General features: G+C 38.3%; 1 protein-coding gene, 1 long non-coding RNA gene and 2 pseudogenes across 12 annotated transcripts in view; 2 read left to right on the forward strand and 2 right to left on the reverse strand.

Moving 5' to 3' along the window:
• The window catches only part of LOC134736890 (uncharacterized), a 48643-nt gene extending 32742 nt beyond the window's left edge, over positions 1-15901 (reverse strand). The window contains exon 1 of the long non-coding RNA XR_010121328.1: positions 15851-15901. This is a non-coding gene — a long non-coding RNA (uncharacterized lncRNA). The remainder of the gene's footprint in view (positions 1-15850) is intronic.
• Positions 1-21605, forward strand: part of HBE1 (hemoglobin subunit epsilon 1) — a 208008-nt gene that overhangs the window by 20173 nt on the left and 166230 nt on the right. The window lies entirely within an intron of this gene.
• Positions 4453-6618, reverse strand: LOC134736944 (non-histone chromosomal protein HMG-14-like; annotated as a pseudogene).
• Positions 6752-12311, forward strand: LOC129485277 (olfactory receptor 51I2-like; annotated as a pseudogene).

The raw sequence follows: 21605 nt of genomic DNA on the forward strand, positions 1-21605 counted from the left end.
TGCTGGTGATCTGCAAGTTCAGGCTCAAATTCATTGCTCAGCCCAAGCAGAGTCCATCAGGTGCTTATGCTGACAGCACCAGGGACGCAAGGCTGAAAAGCTGGAGAAATAATTAACACATTTTTATGGGAAAGATACATCTATTTCTAGAGCTGTCACTATTATAAATTCTAAACGTTGCCTCAATTCTTGATATTATTACTGTGAACCTTCTTTTTGATGCACTTAGAAAATGTGAGAGGAAGGTTATTTTTATGTCTTATGTGCTTTGGTAAAATTTTGTAGGATTTGTGTACTGTGCATTCTTTTATCCTTTTTCTTTTGCTGGGCTAAGAGTGAAGGGGAGAACAGCAGAGATCTACCTTCTATCACCTTTGGTGGAGGGGGGGCTATGATGGGAAATCTGCTTCTGACTTCTTTTTTTGAAATCATAGTTAGGGTACCATATTTGCAGGTTATGTAGACGATGTACTTTTCATTGCCAGAGAAAGAGTAGCCAATCTGTATAATGCCAGTTTGTCAAATCTGAAAATGCTAAAATCAACCAAAACCTATAAAGCTATGAAGAATATTGATACTGTACAACATGTATTGGAGCATAAAAACTTTTTTAAAAGGCAGGTTTATTCTCACATTGCCCATAATAATATTTTGAAATAATACATACGTAATGTTTGTTTATTTAGCCAGAAGCAAGATGGTACTGTGGTAATACCATCAGGTTTGTCGTTCAAAGACAAGGGCCAAGGCCCAGGTTTGCTACATCCTGGCTCTGTGTCCTCGGGCAGGTCATTTAACCTCTCCCACCGGTAAACCGAAGAAAACAAGTCCTCCTCTACTTCCGACAGAAGTATTGGGAAGATCAAGTAAACACATGTCTTTGTGAAGTACTATATAAAATTAGATATTATCATAATGCATTGCATTGATATTTTTTAGTGATGACACGAGATGGTTTTGGGCTCAGCATTGGCACTGACCTGTGATAACAGGGGAAAGAAGCTTGGAGGATAGAGTTTAGAGAGCTGGAGTCACTACCATCTTCTTTTCTCCTTTCTTTCTGGCTTATTCTTGCCCTCTAAGGAAGCTTTAAAATAACTGTTGTAAGATAACTGCTACTCTGTGATTATCTAAGGATGTGTGGACCAGAAAGATTGAGGCAGGAGCAGGTCCCATTTATTTCCCTTTAGAAAACAGTGGGAAAAGGATATTGAACTTGAGTATCATGTAGGTTCACAATACAGGCACCCTTCCTAACTTGTTGCAGGATCCTGTGTCTGGGTCCCCATCTTAGACCTAGATGTCAATAACTTAGCTGTGAGTTCATTCACTGAACATATTGTTGAGGAATCTGATTTCAAGAACTTACCTGTGTAAGAGACATGCGTTTGCAGGTGGAGCATGCAGAAGTTGGACCTCAGTGTAAAGGTGTGTGTATAAGGGTGAAATTGTGTGGGGGAGTGAGTGTGGTGGTGCAGTGGCTTTGGCAGGAGGTGTGTATCTGGATGCAAAATTTTGTTTAGGGAAGTGAAGGCTGTGTTTCTCTGCAGGTTCAAGGGAGTGTGGTATGAGAGAGTGGAGGGTCTGAATGTGTAATTCATGTTGAAATGTCTTGTCCTTTCTCAGTTTTCTGGGCTAACTAAATGTCTTCAGTTCAGCTCTGTATTTCTGCCTCCTCTAGTCAAGGGGATTGGTAGATGGGGTTATTTATTGACTTTCTGTGATGTGCAGGTGTGAAAACCCAGGTGGCATCCCCTAAGGATTTGATCTGTGGTCAATCTATTGAGGGACAGAGAAGCAGCAGTTGATAATTGAGAAAAAAATGAGCAAGGGAAATTTTCCAGTGAGTTTTCAAGGAAATTTGAAATTAAACACTTAGCCTGTCTTTTCCTCTATTCTGATCTCTTGCTTTTTCACTTCTTTCCTTGTCTTCTTTTTACTTTTTTACTTCTTTTTACTTCTATGAATCTCTTTAAATTTCCAGTCATTGTTTGTCCACCACAATTCTGTGCTCATGGGATGTTGGGAAAGAGTTATCTGAATGGTGCAGCAAATAATGGTATAACTATACCATTGCACTTCACTTACAAACTCATGTTCCAAGAGAAAAAGAAGAATTTTGTGACGATGATAGCAGAGTACTAAGCAAAGCTTAGGACCCTTCTGAGCATGGCCTACTGCAACTGCCCTGGTGTGTACCACTGAAGGCGGTCCTTTTAGAGAATGACATCAGTGCTCTAGCCAGATCCCCTCATATCCTATGAGTTACCTATTCATCAAGTCCTTGCACCAAGGGTCACATCCAGAAAAGTTTCCTCTCAGGATTAATTACTTCTCTTTCTTGACTTAAGAGTACTGTACTGTCTTCTCAAATTAATTTAAAACCAGCGGACTTCAAAATTTTTATGTGGAAATTCCCTAAAGAATTTTCAAAACACTACATGCTGCTTTAAAAATTTTAGGTTGGAATATAAAAATTATGGTTGAAAGTTTAAATGTAGAACAGGATGTAATTTCCAGTATATTGTAAATATTGACATTTTAAAATGAAACTCATATCTATTTTAAACGTCTCCTATAAAAACTTTCTACTCTAGCAATTTCTAACTTGCCATTGTTCATTAAAAATACATGAACAACTATTGCAAGGACAAAAAACCAAACACCGCATGTTTTCACTCATAGGTGGGAACTGAACAATGAGAACTCATGGACACAGGAAGGGGAACATCACACCGGGGCCTGTTGTGGGGTGGGGAGAGGGGGGGAGGGATAGCATTAGGAGATATACCTAATGTTAAATGACGAGTTGATGGGTGCAGCACACCAACATGGCACATGTATACATATGTAACTAACCTGCACGTTGTGCACATGTACCCTAAAACTTCAAGTATAATAAAAAAAAATACATGAACAAGTTTTTCTTAACTGTCAGTAATTTAATATTATTACTTTATCTCATAGTTGGTTCATTACCCCAGATATTTCTTTTTTTTCCTTAAATATATCATTATAGTCACTCTCTCTTACTTATAAATAATATGTATATAAATTGGGATTAGTTTTATTTCCTATAACTATAGGCTCAAAATGTTAAAATGTTTTGTTATTGAAATTATTGTGAGGATTCATTAATGAAAGCCATATTAAAAATCTTTACATTTTGTAAATTGTTAAACATAGGCCTAAGGTTTTTGGAAATACATATCTTAATGACATTGAGAGAATTTTCTGTTTTCTCCCAAATTACTTCATGTATCCATAAGACAATATTGATGGGACGAGATAGGTTTTACAATCAGTCATTCTTAATTTTACCTATAAACATTTAAACTCTGAGAACACTTATTTACATAAATAACTTAGTTGAGAATGGGAAACTTTCATTTATGCAATGTAGGAATTAAAGCATAACTGAGAGTAACTGCTGTAATCAGCAACAGTCTTAAGAAAGGAGGTTCTGGTCATATGAAATGCAGAGAAGGATACTCCCACAGCTGGGACCCAGACCTTTGGTGAGAGGTCTCAGCCAGGTGGTGCTAGTATATGTCAGGGACATGATGAAGTTGGTTAAAAGTAGGAGAGATAGAAAATGCAAACTGGAACCAACTATTAGATCAATGGCTGTTGCTGAGGACAAAACAGGTACTTGCATGACACTGACAGAAATAAAATGTGAACAGGAAAAGCAAATTTTTTTTTTCATAATTGAGATTTTATTGGTTGAGGATCAGTACAGACATTTCAATTTGTACACAGTTCTTAACATATGTACCGAAAATCTAAAAAGCCATGTATTGTAATTCTTTTTTTAAAGTTGTTCCAGTGACTTTCCAGCTTAAAATTTGGAAGCAAATTGTCCTTAAGAGGCTATCAAGTACCGGTATCTTCACATGTTGATAAGCTGTTACATACGTCCCACCAATTCACAACTGAATAGCATGTATACTACATATTCAAATTTTTAATCTTTCACAGCACAGTAACCAAGTGATTAGGAAAACGGGACTACCACAACCAAAGATGTTACAGAGTACACACAATTCTGACAGGGAGAGCCATGATCAAGGAGTGGTTTCCTTTAGGAAACAATTCTACTAAAAAATAACATGGGAATAGAAGTAATTTAAAATGTTCAAGACATTAAATGCAGGATTGACTCCATATTGTCATTTAATATGCATTGTATTTTAGGATATAAAAACTAACCCCCATCTATGGGGTGTTAAGCTGACACCAAAGACAGTCAAAACCTCCCGTAATTCAATAACCCACACTGTTTTCTGGTCGTACCAAAAAATAAGCAACCAGCGAATGATTTCACCTCTTAAATAAAGCATTTACAATTAAAAGATGGGATGAGGTGGGATTCCCTCTTTCTTAAAAATGTTTCTAGAGCTACTAAAATCTTGCATTTACAAAATAGTTGATAATAATATATCTCTGGATTGTACAAGAAGGGAGACAGGGACCACTGATAAGACATGGTGTGTGGTATTAATCAGACTTGACTTCTTTCTCTCCTGCTTCATCAGAGGCTGGACTCTCCTCAGTTTTCACTTCCCTGTTTTCTGCAGGTAAATGTTCTTTAGTTTCTTGGTTAGCCACTTCGGCCTGTTTTCCCTTTGCTCCCCTTTTCCCTGAATATCCTGAAGAATGTTTTCCAACTTGGTTCCATTCTCCCCGTCACTTTCAGGTATACCAATCAAACGTAAGTTTGGTTCTTTTCACATGTCCCATATTTCTTGGTGGCTTTGCTTACGAGTTTTCATTCTTTTTTCTCTAATCTTGTCTTTACCACTTTATTTCATTAAGTTGATCTTCAATCTCTGATATCCTTTCTTCTGCTTGATTGATTTGGCTGTTGATACTTGTGTATGCTTCACAAAGTTCTCGTGCTGTGTTTTTCAGCTCCATCAGGTCATTTATTTTCTTCTCTAAACTGGTTATTCTAGTTAGCAATTCCTCTAACGTTTTTTCAAGGTTCTTAGCTTCCTTACATTGGGTTAGAACATGTTCCTTTAGCTCGGAGGAGTTTGTTATTACCCACCCTCTGAAGCCTACTTCTGTCAATTTGTCAAACTCATTCTCCGTCCAGTTTTGTTCCCTTGCTGGAGAGGAGTTGTGATCCTTTGGAGGAGAAGAGGCATTCTGGTTTTTGGAATTTGTAGCCTTTTTGTGCTGGTTTTTCCTCATCTTCATTGATTTATCTACCTTTGGTCTTTGATGTTGGTGACCTTCAAATGGGGTTACTGAATGGACGTCCTTTTTGTTGATGTTGGTGCTATTCCTTTCTGTTAGTTTTCCTTCTAACTGGCTCCTCTGCTGCAGGTCTGCTGGAGTTTGCTGGAGGTCCACTCCAGACCCTTTTTGCCTGGGTATCAGAACAGCAAAGATTGCTGCCTTTTCCTTCCTCTGGAAGCTTCGTCCCAGAGGGGCACCCTCCAGATGCCAGCTGGAGCTCTTCTGTATGTATGAGGTGTCTGTTGATCCCTGCTAGAGGTGTCTCCCAGTCAGGAGGCCTGGAGGTCAGGGACCCATGTGAGAAGGCAGCCTATCCCTTAGCAGAGCTCGAATGCTGTGCTGGGAGATTCGCTGCTCTCTTCAGAGCCAGTAGGCAGGGACGTTTAAGTCTGCTAAAGCTGTGCCCACAGGCACCCCTTCCCCCAGGTGCTCCGCCCAAGGGAGATGGGGGTTTTATCTATAAGCCCCTAACTGGGGCTGCTGGCTTTCTTTCAGAGATGCCCTGCCCAGAGAGGAGGAATCTAGAGAGGCAGTCTGGCTACAGCAGCTTTGCAGAGCTGCTGTGGGCTCCACGCAGTTCCAGTTTCCCTGCAGCTTTGTTTACACTGTGAGAGGAAAAGCCCTACTCAAGCCTCAGTAATGGCAGACACCCCTCCCCCAACGAAGCTTGAGCATCCCAGGTCAACTTAAGACTGCTGTGCTGGCAGCAAGAATTTCAATCCAGTGGATCTTAGCTTGCTGGGGTCCATGGGGCTGGGATCCACTGAGTAGTGGCTCCCTGGCTTCAGCCCTCTTTCCAGGGGAGTGAATGGTTCTGTCTCGCTGGCCTTCCAGAAGCCACTGGGGTATGAAAAAAAAAAAAAAAAACTCCTGCAGCTAGCTGAGTGTCTGCCCAAACAGCCACCCAGTTCTGTGCTTGAAACCCAGGTGGCCTAGGCACCCGAGGGAATCTCAGGGTCCGTGGGTTGTGAAGACAGTGGGAAAAGCATAGTATGTGGGCTGGAGTGCACCATTCCTCGGGGCATGGTCCCTCATGGCTTCCCTTGGCTAGGGGAGGGAATTCCCTGACCCCTTGTGCTTCCTAGGTGAGGCGATGCCCCACCCTGCTTTGGCTTGCCCTCTGTGGGCTGTACCCACTGTCTAACCAGCGCCAATGAGATCAGCCAGGTACCTCAGTTGGAAATGCAGAAATCACCTGCCTTCTGCACTGGTCTCACTGGGAGCTGCAGACTGCAGCTATTCCTATTTGGCCATCTTGCCAGCCACTTGCTTCCACTTTTGCAGGAGCAGGTTTAGCAGACAACCACATTGATCTACTCTTGGGCTCTTCTTGAGGCCACCTTCGGTGGAGCTGACCTTCCTTTTGGGCATCCTGGTGGCCAGGAGGGAGTGTGTTGGGTGCCTGTGGCCCAGGTGCACCAAGAGCCTTCGTGAAGTTGGGCTGCTTGGTTGCTGCCATTCTTCCCACCACTGAGACCCCCATCACGGGTGCTGCTGCTGAGTGATGCCATTCCTCCCGCTGCTGAGACCCACATCACGGGTGGTGGGAGAACCGGTAGGAAAAGCAAATCTCTTATCCTTCATTCAGCTTTCCAGTCTCCCTCACTGCCTCCTGCTGGCAGAGCCCAACAGGCCGACAGCCCAACTGGCAGAGAAAAAAAATGTAGTCCCGGCCGGGCGTGGTGGCTCACGCCTGTAATCCCAGCACTTTGGGAGGCCGAGGCAGGCAGATCACGAGGTCAGGAGATCGAGACCAGCCAGACCAACATGGTGAAACCCGGACTTTACCAAAAATACAAAAAATTAGCTGGGCGTGGTGGCGAGCGCCCATAGTCCCAGCTACTTGGGAGGCTGAGGCTGGAGAATGGCGTGAACCTGGGAGGTGGAACTTGCAGTGAGCTGAGATCACGCCACTGCACTCCAGCCTGGGCGACAGAGTGAGACTCTGTCTCAAAAAAAAAAAAAAAAAAAAAAAAAATACAGTTCCAGCCTAAGCATCGTAAAAGCAGCGCATAGAAGGGTGATTTTAGAACAGAGAGGCAATAGCATAAAATTCAGCATGTAATCCTCTGGTACATATGTATACAAGTGCGCACTATAACTTGTATCACATTATAGGATTGAGTAATATGAATTATGTATAAAAACAGAAACCAATTCATTTTTAGACCTCACAACAAATTTTTTCTTTATTAATGTAAGAGAAAATTATATATTGCTAAGAAAATAGAAAGCATTTTTATAAGATTAAATAATATTAAAATTGACTACAATTTGAAAATATTTTATGAAAACACTTGATAGAAATAACTTTTAATTGACTAATTCATAGCTTTTCTAATGCTTATCCTCTCTAAAAAGCATACACACATGCATATGACATAAATTTTTTGTTTGTAAGAGTCATCTGGTAAATTTTGAAAAATATGATACTCTTTTGAAACATTTCAACTATATAATTACTAAATATAATCTTTCAACTGTTTGGAAGTATGTTTCTTTCTAGTAACAACCTATCCTAATGATAAATATTAAATTATAACTTCAAGAAAAACCCAAAATCTTCTTAAGCTGATAGGCAACTTCGGCAAAGTCTCAGGATACAAAATCAATGTGCAAAAATCACAAGCATTCTTATACACCAATAACAGACAGCCAAATCATGAGTGAACTCCCATTCCTAATTGCCTCAAAGAGAATAAAATACCTAGGAATCCCACTTACAAGGGATGTGAAGGACCTCTTCAAGGAGAACTACAAACCACTGCTCAATGAAATAAAAGAGGATACAAACAAATGGAAGAACATTCCATGCTCATGGATAGGAAGAATCAATGTTGTGAAAATGGCCATACTGCCCAAGGTAATTTATAGATTCAATGCCATCCCCATCAAGCTACCAATGACTTTCTTCACAGAATTGGAAAAAACGACTTTAAAGTTCATATGGAACCAAAAAAGAGCCTGCATTGCCAAGTCAATCCTAAGCCAAAAGAACAAAGCTGGAGGCATCATGCTACCTGACTTCAAACTATACTACAAGGCTACAGTAACCAAAACAGCATGGTACTGGTACCAAAACAGAGATATAGACCAATGGAACAGAACAGAGCCCTCAGAAATAATGCCGCATATCTACAACCATATGATCTTTGACAAACCTGACAAAAAGAAGAAATGGGGAAAGGATTCCCTATTTAATAAATAGTGCTGGGAAAACTGGCTAGCCATATGTAGAAAGCTGAAACTGGACCCCTTCCTTACACCTTATACAAAAACTAATTCAAGATGGATTAAAGACTTAAATGTTAGACCTAAAACCATAAAAACCCTAGAAGAAAACCTAGGCAATACCATCCAGTGCTATACTTTCTATCTGTTGCTCTTGGTTTCTGAAATTCCACCATGCTTTCTGCTTCAGAAAAGATACCCTGTCAGGCTATACTTTGTACGTAGATGCTTTGGTGTGAATAAGCACCACATATATTTTTCAGAAAACTCTCATATCAAGGGGTCTATAAATGCACCCATTCTGTTTTGGAAAGCACTTGGCAGGACCCTATTTAGTGTTCAAAGACTCCAAATCAGAGGTATCCTTATATTGCATACAGAGGCCAAAAAAAAAAAAAAAAAAATGTGGAAGACTTTGCAGGTAGGCCAAACAAATAGGTTCTAAGAATCTGGAATAAAGAAAAAAATATATTCTGAGAAAGAAGAGTAGTGGAGTTCTGAGTGCAGATGGAGGAGCAAAGGCAGATGGAAGGTTGCCTTAGAATATTGCAAATTCCCCTCTTTTGTTCTCTCCTAAAAATCTTTCCTGTATTTCTTAACTTTTCAGTAATTCAGCTGTTATATTTCCTTAGGAGTCTTTCAAACTAGACTATGAATTGGTATACTTACTCATTTATACAATTGTCAACCAGGAAAAGAGGGGTGTAGAGCAAGCTTTAGACCTCAGAGTTGCAAAAGCTTTTGGTCCTGAAAGATTTTATAACTGTTTAGTTTCGGCTCTTCATATTCCCATTAGGTAAATTTCTTAGCATCTCCAATTTACAGCAAAGAGTCCAAAACTCAGAAAACATAAGTGACTTACTGAGTACCTCTCCTGGACAAGCCCAGCACTAAGCATAGCACAGCAGGGACTGAATAAGAGTGACAATTGAGTTTTTGGAGCTGGCGAGACAGAAGAACGTATAAGATTTATAAAGCTATAATGTAAGGTAGACAGAAAAATGGAACAAAGGAGATACAAGTCTAGATCTGTGAGCAGTATGGGGGAGGTACCTCTTTTAACAATGAGCAGTCAAACATGCATGGAGGAGGGCATTCTTGGACCTCAGTCCTGGAAGATGGATTGAATGGGTGTGTTCATACAGTCTGGGCAACCTTTGGGAGCTGGTGAGCTGCAGGTCAAACTTAGATGACAGCAAGTAGACTGATCTATGTGTCTTGAGGTATAAGAAAGATAATTTTAAGAATTGAGGCAAAAAATATTGAGAGAAATACTGACTATAGAGGGTTTTTGATTCTAGGCTAATGGGTTTGGATTTTATCATTTGATAATGAGGGATCATTTAACAATTCTAATAGGAACAGTGCATTTTCAGATTTGCCTTTAAAAATATTAGTTCTACTTTAGAGATGAATAGAGAGAGGCAAGATATTTATTAGGAGGCTTTTATTAAGGTATACTCGTGATATCTTGAGTCTAAAGAGTGGAACTGCAGGTGGAGTGAAATGGAGGAAGGTGCTGACACAGGCACTTGGAGTTTGGTCTTTTCATCAGCTCTTACTCGGTTTAACGTAGTAGGCAAAGCAAAAGAAGAAATCAAAGTGATGTTTAGATTTAAAATCTCAATCTTAGGCATAATGATGATATTGTTCAAAGAGACAGCGAACACAGATGAAAAGCAATTCTGTGGCATAGAGAAATGATTATTAATCCCATGGCATTTAGGAGCTAGAAACTATTTGGTTATAAAATAAATTATTAAAAACTTACTTTAAACATTGGAACCAACCCAAATGTCCAACAACGATAGACTGGATTAAGAAAATATGGCACATATACACCATGGAATACTATGCAGCCATAAAAAATGATGAGTTCATATCCTTTGTAGGGACATGGATGAAACTGGAAAACATCATTCTCAGTAAACTATCGCAAGGACAAAAAACCAAACACCGCATGTTCTCACTCATAGGTGGGAATTGAACAATGAGAACTCATAGACACAGGAAGGGGAACATCACACAATGGGGACTGTTGTGGGGTGGGGGGATGGGGGAGGGACAGCATTAGGAGATATACCTAATGCTAAATGACAAGTTAATGGGTGCAGCAAACCAACATGGCACATGGATACATATGTAACAAACCTGCACATTGTGCACATGTACCCTAAAACCTAAAGTATAATAATAAAAAATAAAAAAATAAAAACTTACTTTAAGCAAATTAAATTATTCAGAGAGCAAAGTGATGCCTCAAGCTAAACGGATAAAAGAATGAAAAAGTGGATGGTAATATAAAAGTCTAATGCACCTTGACGAATGTCTGGAAGATTATCTCCATGAATGAACATCTCCCTGTCCATTTACCTTTTGCCCAGATGAATGGATAAGATAATTTAACTGAGAGACTGTATAGGAGCAGGGAAACTGAGAGTAGTGGAAGTTCAGTAACATGAAAGAATGAAAAGAGGAAATTATTATGGTTCGTGAATAAGTGCTTTCCTCAGGAACAGACCATAATTGTTGAGAAAGTAGAAATTAGAAGAGTTTTGTTTTAGGTCTTGAGCAAATTGATACCCATAAATTAATGAAGAAAAGAGTTCAAAGCTTTAAATGTGAGAAAGACCACAATAGACGCAGGTATAAAGGAGGGCAAAGGGACCTGTTTGCCAGCCAGATAAGCTGAGACAACACAGGCCATTTGTGAAATCTTGGTAAGAAGGAGAGGCAAGGATAAATAATCTGGTGAACTAATATATTAATGCAATAAAGTATGGGACTGGATAGCATGTGGGGGTCTTAAAATGTTAGGCAGAGACCATGGATAAAACTGTATATTTGTCTTCTTTAGAGGATAGTGGCCCTAGCATCTAAGCAGGAGTTCCAGCGTGAGAGGTGATTCCCACAACAGCTCAGGGTTGTCTCCTTGCATCTTGACAGGACTCCCAGGGCTGGAGACCTCTCAACACTGGACTTTTTTGCTCCTTGGTGCTCTCTACATTGTCTCCATTGTGGGCAATGCCCTTATCCTTTTCATTATCACGAAGGAACAGAGCTTGCAGCAGCCTATGTACTACTTTCTATCCTTGCTCTCAGTTAATGATCTAGGTGTGTCTTTCACCACACTGCCCACGGTTCTGGCCACATTTTGCTTGTCCTTAAGGGAGATCAGTTTTTATTATTGCATGGCCCAAATGTTCTTTATCCATCTCTTCCTTTGTGGAATCTGGCATCCTGCTGACCATGAGCTTTGACCGCTGTGTGGCCATCTGTAACTCGCTGCGCTATGCCACAGTGCTCACTGATGCCCGTGTGGTGCCTGTGGGCGTGTCCATTATTATCCGCAGTTTCTGCATGGTTTTTCCACTGCCTTTTCTTCTGAAGAGACTACCCTTCTGCAAGGCCAATGTACTCTCCTATGCCTACTGCCTGCATCCAGATCTGATCCGCCTGCCCTGTGGCGACATCACCATCAATGATATCTATGGTCTATTCACTGTCATCTCTTCCTTTGGCCTGGATTCTGCCCTTATCCTCCTCTCCTATGTGCTCATACTCCGTTCTGTACTTGCCATTGCCTCCCGGGAGGAGCGATTAAAGACTCTCAACACCTATGTGTCACACATGTGTGCTGTGCTCATCTTTTATGTGCCCATGGTGTGTGTGTCCATGGCTGCTCGGTATGGGAGGCATGCCCCACGGTATGTACACGCACTCATGTCCCCTATCTCTTTGTGCCTCCGATGCTCAACTCTGTCATCTATTCCATTAAAACCAAACAGATTCGTCAGAGGCTTTGCAAAATACTACTGGCAACCAGGATTTGAGCAGGAGACTTGTTGAAAAGAAGAGATTCAGAGGATGTTTATCCTTATTCCGCAAATTTAAGTTTTCAAACTTGCTTCAACAGGGCATTTTAAATATCCTTTAGGGCACTGACCTTCCATTAGGATTCCTGCCATCAGTTGTTGGATCCTGGCAATAGTCAAGTCTCATGCTAACAGCTTTTGCCAAGTAAACTGGGCTATAATTTTTTAAAAAAGTATTTGCTCAATTTCCTTCTTTTTAAATCCAAGAATATGCATTCTCATAATTAATTCTTCACCTTGTCACAATATGTTGCTATTATTTTTTGTTTAATGTGAATCTTCAGAGAGGAAATTACTGATTACCCTGGATACACTGTCATGATGGGGAAGAGATTCTTTTGCCAAGTATTATGGCAAACAGATATTAGTTAAAAATAACACACATACACATACACACACACACACACACACACACACACACACACACACACACACACCCTGCAACCCAATGGCTATGCATGCAACTATTTATTTCATATAACATGCACCATCTACTTAGTGTTTAAAAATGATACGTGTAACTGCATATAAAGTATATTAAATTATTTAAATTTAATATTAAAAACTGGTGAAGTTCATAGGGTAATTTATATCATAAGTTTGTGTGTATAGTAACAAGCAATTAAGAAAATAGTAAAGTAGGAAGACTAGTCAAACATATGAAATACATATGTATGGAGAGAGAGATGTACATACATGTATACATCTATATATATATATATACACACACATACAGGATTAAAGTAATTACTAATTTTTAAAGAAATTCTTTAATTCAAAACATTAATGATTGAAATAGTAAAAACTCTGTGTTGGTAATAGGCTTCAGAAAAGGTGAAATGAAACAAAAAATGTGTTGTACATAAAAAAGCAGTTGTTTCGGTGTATTTTCTTGTCAGAGCATATTCTTTATGGTTAAAATAAAATAATTTTTTTCTATAATAACTATAATTATTTTCTATAATAACTATAATTATTTATCTTTACTTGAAGGAATATTTGACCAATGTAGTGAAGCTTGAGACAGAAGGAGCTGTTTTACCTTATCCTTGTATCTGTGATTGAACACTAAATCCTGACAACTCTGATTAGACTTTGACTTATCTTGTCTCTGTCTCAGTGTCTACGTCACCACTGTTGCTACCTTATTTGGGGCCTTCATTATCTCTTGTCGCTTCATGTGGCATTGTCTTCCAAACTGATCTCATCATTTGCCATTCCGTTTTCTCATTTTTCTGTGCCACAACTATAACAATCTTCCTAAAGAGTCTATCTGATTATAAAATGTGTCATACCCTTTGGTTTCTTATTGCGTAAGAATCAAGTCCCTTAGCACATCTCTTAATATTATCATCACAGCAAGTGTCTATCTTTTATGTCTTATTATTCTTAACCATTTTTTCCGCCCCAAAATAATTTGCTCTATACTAAACGACATGTGATTTCTGAACCAACAGGCTGCTTTATGCTTCTGCAGTTTCGTTCTAATAGCCTCTAGTTAGAAATTCTTCTTCATGCTCATATTCCTGAAAACTGCACATCAGTTTATTCATCAAAACAATATTTATTAAACAGATACTGTGGGCCAGGCACTGACTCAGCTTTTGGGTTATCCACTCTATGAAGCATTTCTAGCCTTTCATTTACTATCTGCCCTCTACCTACTTGCCTCTCTCCCCTCAAAAACTAATAATTTAGATATTCTATTATTATTATGCTAATGTATTTTTAAATGTAGAATTACATCACAGCATTTAGATACCATTTTCCTCTTTTCTGTTCCCTGCATATAGTTGTCTATTTGAATTATTAGTTTCTTGAGAAAATGAATTATTTTGTTAATATTAGAATAAGTGCAAATTTTTTGAAAGGCGTATCACGGCCTTGGAAAATTCCAACCTCCTGAGACTCAGTAATTTCTATATTGATTTTTAAAATGACTAGATGGTTGATTTTTTATAAAGTCTAAATATAATGTATGGAAGATGTTTGATGTCCTGGTTAGCATTCATATGTACTTAATAAAAAAAACTCCTATAGTAACCAGATTTTTATCTTTTAGGGTTTAGCATTGTAAGATTACATATTAAATTTCAATAAATATTTATAGACTGGATACATAAATTAATGTGACCATATTGTCATTATTCACAAATAATCTTACTTATGGATTGAGAAAACACAAAGGCTTAAAAGTAAATCTTACTGAAAATTGATAAAATTTGCCAAATATTATAGAATAATATGAAACTATTAATTTCTAAAAAACTGTAAAATATTTGAATAAATGATTTAATTCTCAAACTTAAAAAAATTAATTTAGCTCAGAAATATTTTAATAGAAATTTTACGGAAGAAAATTCCAAAACATTATGCATAGATTTAAAAATAAAATTGAATGTTAAAATGTGGAGATAAAAACAAAGAAGCTGTATTAATTAAAATAGAACATGTGCTGCCAGAACAGATTTCTAGCACAGGATAGCTGAAAAGAATGTAGAAACCATGTAAAAGTATTTTTAAATAAAGTACACATTATCAAATAGCATTATAGATGCTGACTTTTAGTAAAAACACTAACATATCATGTCATTGTTAAATATTTGTATGTTTGTCTCGAACAAGTATTTCGAGGGATTATCAGAAATTTTATTAGTACCTGGTTAGTAAGACTTGGGAAAATGCATTTTCTGCTTTTCTACAATACATATAAATTAGGTTTGTAATAAACTGAGACAGAAAGAGGACAGATTTTTGGATGAATGCAGGCAACTGAGGGTAACCTGAGGGCTTCAAGGAGGTGAGCCTCAAAGGGAGTGGTCAGATTGTGGTGCCCACTGGTTCCCCACTGAGGTGCTCTCCAAGTGCACCTCTGTGCTCATCTCAAAGGATAAGTGTTTCTCTTTCCTGTCAGAGCCATTTTCTCCAGATGTGGTTATTGGCTGCAAAGGGCCCGCCATCACTACTCATGGGGCCCCCAAGAGACTCATCTCCCCCGGCACTCAGGAAATTCAGTTGATGAGTTTGGAGATAAGTATACAGCCATGAAACCATCACTACAATCTATAACATAAACATATACATCACCTCTAAAAGTTCCCTCCCACTCTATTTATTTATGGTGATGAGAACACTTAAGATCCACCCTCTCGGCACATATTAAAATATACAAAATAGTATTGTTAACTATAGGCATTATTTTGTACAGTAGATCTTTAGGACTTATTCATTTTGTATAACTGAAACTTTGTACCTTTTGACCGACACCTTCCTGTTTTTTGATGGCCTGTTATGTGCTAGGTAAACTTCAGAGGATATTTTACTTTAGCTATCTAGCTAGCTAGCTATCTAACTCTGTAGCATATCAGCAAGCCAATGGTATAGGTAAAATATTATTCTTGTTTTACAGCTGAAGACACTGAAGTGTAAAGAACAGATTAAATAACTTCTCTAGGATAACACAACCAATAAGTCAAAGAACAGAAGGTGAAACTCACATAGTCTGAATCCCAAATCCAAGACTGATGTTATTTTGGGTTGGTGACATCACTGTGAAAAGTCTTACAGTTCTCGTCCTTCCTCTTATTGGCTTGTTCAGTGTAAATACATGAAATACTGATGGTCTTAGTTTAGGCTGGAGACCTAAGAGATACCAAGTCACAAAAGAGACTCATTCTTTCATCGAGTGACTATTTGTTGGGCACCTAAACATGTCAGATCCCTTCAGCATGTAAGGGAATCCTTGGAGCATGATACAAACAGGCATTTACCCTCTGAGTGCCCCCTTGTGGCCACACAGCATAACAGCTAAGAGTACCTAGGTTCAAATGCTAGTATTGTCACTTGTGTGATTTGTGACTATAGATAAGTTATTTAACTCACAGTGGCTCCATTTTGATATGCAGAATGTGAATCTGTTTCATAATGTTTTCAAATTTAAACGAGTTTATAGAGTTAGTCAACACAAAGTTCTCAATAAGTATACATAAATGTTATTACTGCGGGGAAATAGTTATAATCCACTGAGATAAGATGTCATGATTACTGTCTGTGGTATCCAAGAAAAGGATTCTCTAACACAGCCTATAGAGCTAAAGGTTTCTCTACTGCACATGGACTTGGATTAATTAAGGTAGAAAGGTGAGTAAATCACTTTATGAGGATTTTATATGAGGAATGAAGAGAGAGTTTGGATTGGAATTCGGTTTCATCTAAAAAGAATCAAGACTCCAGTGCGGCCCGTGCTACAAGATGGTACTGTGAGGCTGCTATGGATCTAGATACAATGGCAAAGAAACATAGGTTGAATAGGTGTATGTTAGTCACTTGTACCTTACCATGTGTGTCATCCAATTTTGCAAAAGCTTGTGGAAGGAATGCTGATGCTGTTATGCTGATGGTTTTGGTTATGGCAAAAATATTAGTTGTATGCCTAATATTTGCTAAACATCATGCTGGGTGCCTTGAATATATTAAAGAATAGGAGGGATGGTCATGTTTCATGGAATTTACATAATAACAGAAGAAAGGCAATAAATGCATACTTTTCCATTTATGTTAGATAATTTAATCATAACTCTGCAAGATGTTAGACAAGATCACTACAGAATGTTATGTAAGAGTAGATCCTCATTCAGGCTAAGGGGTTAGGGGGATACATAAGGCAGTAGTATTTAAATAATATTTAATTCCACCAAGAGTTGGTGGATAAATAGCTAGCCTAGTGAAGGGAAAGTGCATGGGGAAAAGCTTCCAGGACATGTGAAACAGCATTTTTTAAGGCCTTGAGGTTGGAGTGATCCTTGCATCTTCGAGGAACTGAAAGGAGGTCATTTTGGTTGGAACAGAACAAGAGAACAATGATTCAATATATTCAATATAAAGTTCAAAATGAAGGTCATATTACACAGTGCTTTACAGGCAATATGAGTGTTTGGATTTTATCATCATGAAAATAGCATGATGAAAGTTGACTTAATATTGATGTAATACGGAAAATGAATTAGAAGAGGGCTAAATAATGTGGGGAAGTCCATTAAGATGTTATTGAAATGTTGATATTTGGGTCTAGAGAGTGCCTGTAGGACTGGTAAGAAGTCAGTGAAATAGAAAAATATTCAGGATTTGGATCCAAAAGGATATAATATTTTTGCAAGTAGAGTTCAAAAGTCAAACACCTATTTATTGAGCTTACTCCTCCCTTTCTCTGGCCATTTCTAGTTTATCTTTCTGGTCTCAATTAAACTAATTTTCCAGATTATTTTAGTTCTTCTCCATTAAAGTGGTTCCTATTCCTACCACCCCAAACTTATTCTCTAAAGCAAATTAATGCATGTAATTATTTGTTTAGCCTGTTGTCCTGATCACTGTGAGATTTGAGAAAAGGCTTATCCTGTTCACTGTCATACCTGAGCACCCCCTTCAGCGTGGTTTTTTCTGTCAAATATGAGTTTACACTAACCAACACATTGAAATGTATGTGTGATGTTATTAATTTCCAATGAGAAATAAAATTATTGCATCGGCACAAATTATCGTGTCAACTTGAATAGTAAACACCACCAGGGGAGAAACACATCGTAATTATATTTCTGGGTAAACAACAAACAAGAGGAAAAGGCTTAACTACAAATTTCAAAAATTTCGTGTCTTAAGTTTGGATAGATAAATATCAATCTCCAAAAAAACTGATTTATTAATTGGTTAAATTATTAATTTGTTAAAAAACAGTTTATTAAATCATGGTGCTTAGCAGGCTAGTTGGGTCTTCTCTATAAACCTGCTTTATTATTGTTGTCCTTCAAGTCTCTTTTGTTGTTCGCCTTTATCTCCTCTTGTAAGTGGCGATTTTATGTGTGTGTGTTGGGGGGAGTACATCTGTTTATAATAATGAATTTTAATTCTGGATTGAAATGAAATCTTTTCTCAACCAATAATTTTATGATATAGCAAGTTGTGTAATCTCTGAATCTCAGATATTTCATCTACAAAAGGTGAATAAAAATACTAACTCATAGATTCTTTGAATATTAAATAATGCATATGAAGATTGTTGTAAGTTTATGGTATGTGCTTGGTCATCAATAAATAGTAATTATTTTCCGTGGCTTATATTTGTATTAGGTTAAATCAGTCAAATCTCAAATGTTTGGGAATCAGTATTTCCTATAAGGGTGTCTTTTTATGTCCCTTTTCTGATGTCTTGTGATGGAATTAGTGATTAATTCTAAGAAGGCAGACTTATTTTTCTCATTTCCTAGTAACTACAGGCACTTTCCCATGCACACTCTCTCCCCATTCTCATGCACACATTTACACACACACACACACACACACTCATTTTGTAATTTAAAACAATTAAATTTTTTGTCCTATAATTTAAAACAGTTGTAAAATTTTCAATGAAGTTCTAGTTTTTCATGAGGAAGTCTTTGATGTGTTTTAAGACATCAAATATTACACACATATATTTATAAAGAATTTGAATACTCTTCTGATGCTCTAAATGTGTATGCTTATTTTTCCTTTAAATAATTCCATATTGCTTTCAAGTATGATAAAATGTGTTCATAAGGTTTTCACTGTTAACCAAATGGGCTAACTGTATCAAAAAACCTAGCAGAATCACAGATACTTAGTAAATAAATATTAGTTGTTCTCACATTAACTCTTCAGCCATGATAAATGCAGATAATTTGGGTCTGCATCAGGATAATTATAATTATCTAACACTGTTTGAACTCTGTACAATTTCTAACTCTTTAAATAATTTGTGCATATCAGCAAGATTCTTACCCCTTAAAGCCTCCATTTCTTCATTATGAAAGGTTGAATGTGATACAACATGGCCCCGACATCCTTTTACAAAATTTAAGACCCTTATGTTAGTTTCTTAAAAGTCAGACAACCCTCAGAATCCTCAAAAACTCCAGAGTCAACAGGCATTTGCACCCCCTATTCAAGATTTCTTTTCTGGCATATAAAAAATTGGCAAGTCCTTATGATAGTTCTTGTTTAGTAAGTGTTTACAATGTGATACTCTTTCAAATATGCCAAGATGTATAGGAATTTGTGTATCATTTTACAAATAAGGAATTTGAAATATGAGCATATCAACTAATTTTCTTAATGACATTCATTTAGACAGGGAAGGAGCTGGTTTTGAATCCAGGTCTGGCAGTAGGGTGGCAAGTTGTATCAGTTTGCCAAAACTGAGGAGTTTCTCCTAATGCAGGACTTTTAGTGTTAAAACCAGTACAGGATGGGGCAAACAAGGATGGTCACCTTACTTGATGACTCTAAATAATTAGGCTCCTATGCATTGTGCCATTTGACTTCTTGAAATCCATTTAAGTTGTGGTATGCTTACTGGAAAGAACCCTAATCTGAGAATCAGTGAGTATCAGTGGTCTAGGATTCAGTTCATCTCTGTTATTGGCTTACTGAATGGATTCTTCCTGGGCCTCAGCTGTCCTACAAAATGAGGAGCTGAAAATGTTGATCACTTCAGGACAAGCCAGTCTTCATTCTCAATTTCTTTGAAACTTGTAAGTGGGAGAAATGGCAGAGCACAGAGGAGTCCTTCACTCAAGATTTTTTTTACAATCCCTGCTGCCCAGCTACCTCTTGGAGCCCTTGGGCTTAGCAGACCCAGGGGACTCTGAAGATGCAGCTTTATAGAGCTCAGAGCAGGGAGTGGGTGGAGGCTGGCAGTGGGGCTGTATGCAGTGTGTGCAGTACTTGGTATTTCTCCCTTCAGTGGACACTTCACTAGCCTCTCTCCTCCCACCCACCAGAGCTACCCTGAGGAGGTAAGTGGGGACCTCATCTCTTCCCCCACAGAGGCCCTCAGGAACCTCCTTCACAGCTTCTAAATCCTTAAGTGATTAGGGTACAGGGATTTGAAGGAGAGGCAGTCTGTGATTTAAGGTAATTTTTATTTTCCTACACTCCATTTCTCTCCCCACATGCACATCCCCCATCTAGTTGTTGGTGCCTGAAATGCCACTATGCTGGCTTCATGCTTGGAACCTCACTGTGTGGTTCTGAGCATGCACGGCTCTGGCTCAGAGGGGCATCTTCTGAAGCCTTTGTTTGGTGTGAATGCCTCAGTGTGATTAACTCATATGCCAGTATTCTCATAGACGGTGGATAAAATGGTGAAACAAAAGAAGGGAATTTTTGATTGGGAAACTGAATGTGGGAAGACAGTTTGGAGATGGGACCAGGAACTTTCAGCCTCTCCATGTCCCTCTTTATCACAACTTTCCTAGTTGCCATTTATTCAGTACATCTTGTGCCAGGAGTCTGAATAAGCACCTTCAATGTTTACTTTGCATTACTCTTTCTATTCTAGAGATGTGAAAATAAGATGTGAGGAAGCTAAGTAAATTCACAGCTTGTATGTAGCAAAGGTGAAATAAAAACTCAGTTATTAGATGCTAGGGGAGCTACTTTTACTTACCTAAACAATTTTACAGTAAAAACATGTAGCTCTTATGTTAATACATTTTTCCTGTTAATAAAACAGTTTATTTGATAATTTTTTTTTTTTCTTTTTGAGACAGAGTCTTGCTCTGTCACCCAGGCTGGAGTGCAATGGCACGATCTCGGCTCACTGCAACCTCCACTTCCCGAGTTCAAGGGATTCTACTGCCTCAGACTCCCGAGTAACTGGGATTACAGTCATGTGCCACCACGCCTGGGTAATTTTTATATTTTTAGTAGAGATGGGGTTTTACCATGTTGTCCAGGCTGGTCTCAAACTCCTGACGTTGTGATCTACCTGCCTCGGCCTCCCAAAGTGCTGGGATTACAGGCGTGAGCCACTGCACCTGGCCTATTTGATCCATATTTTAACCATTAAAACTAGAGCTAGTAATCTCTGCGTCCTAGTCTAGGGCTCTATATGCCCTGTTACTTGCCTAAGCATTGAGAATAAAATGAGAAGAAACAGACAGTTACAGGGAGTTACAAATTTTTGGGGAAACAAAGATACTAATCAAATAACTAAACAAGTACATAATAAATGCACTAAAATTTAAGGTGTGATAAGAAAAGTCACAAAGAAGAATATGTGTGAGCATGTACAGCATCCGAAATTATGAGAAGAAATGAAATGAATGGTCAGAATTATTGGAAGGTGACAAGTTCTTATGTGGTCTTGCAGCTTCTATGAGCCATGGTAAGGACTTGAATTGTTATTTAAGTTCTTATTTCATAAGGTAAGTGAAGCCATTGATAGGTTTCTAG

Source organism: Symphalangus syndactylus, chromosome 6, assembly GCF_028878055.3.
Source record: "Symphalangus syndactylus isolate Jambi chromosome 6, NHGRI_mSymSyn1-v2.1_pri, whole genome shotgun sequence".
Lineage (NCBI taxonomy): Eukaryota > Metazoa > Chordata > Mammalia > Primates > Hylobatidae > Symphalangus > Symphalangus syndactylus.